An 815-nucleotide genomic window follows, 5' to 3' on the forward strand; every position below is an offset into this window, starting at 1 on the left:
AGACAACTGAACCAGAGCGAACTCAAAACCTTGTTCTTGGCCAGGGATCAAATTGCAGATAACACCTGGGGTGCTGATGACGATTCTTCTGAGTCTTCTGCATCTCACAAGACGGAAGGGTCGGGTGGTTTAGAAACCGATGGATCGACACTCTCTTTTGGGGTTAATTGTTTTTCAATGATGCTTCTACCGTTATTAACCCTGGCTCTCGTTCTATTTGAGGATGATATTTTTATCTGAAGTTTTTGTAACCGAATATGATTGAATAACCCACATAAGATGATCTGTTTTTTTTTTCTTTCGACCGCCATTTCGCTCGCTGAGAAAAGCCAAACATACGCTTCTCTCGAGGAAATTGATGTGTCGGAATGAACTGAATGTAATTGTAATACCCAAATTGATTGCACAAAGATCAATTGGCTTATACATTCAATTTGGTATGTTCTTGGAACCATATTCTCTTTTTTTCTACTAATTAAATTGTATTTTTCTTTACTTGTTCTCTCGTTTTTTTTTTTTTTTGTTGGATGGTGTCTCTTTGGAAAGAATATGTGTTTGCTAGTGGACTATTCTTTTGTGGGTTAGTGTGTGTTGTTTTCATGTTTCTTTCACTTTATTGTTTTTTTGCTTTTTGCGGGCGCGAAGAGTTGCCGGCTGAACGCTTAGGAGGAGTTTGGGCTTTTGGTTGTTTCTCTTTATTAGCGTTTAAATATGGTTTAGATGTATGACTTTGGTCCCGTACTCAGTCGATCCGTGAGTGGAGTGCCTTGGGTGGGCGTTTGAAAGTCTACATTCATCAAAATAGACCTAAAAAG

The sequence above is a fragment of the Trypanosoma theileri genome (assembly GCF_002087225.1).
Source record: "Trypanosoma theileri isolate Edinburgh chromosome Unknown TM35_Tth_17_V1, whole genome shotgun sequence".
In the NCBI taxonomy this organism is placed as follows: Eukaryota; Euglenozoa; class Kinetoplastea; order Trypanosomatida; family Trypanosomatidae; genus Trypanosoma; species Trypanosoma theileri.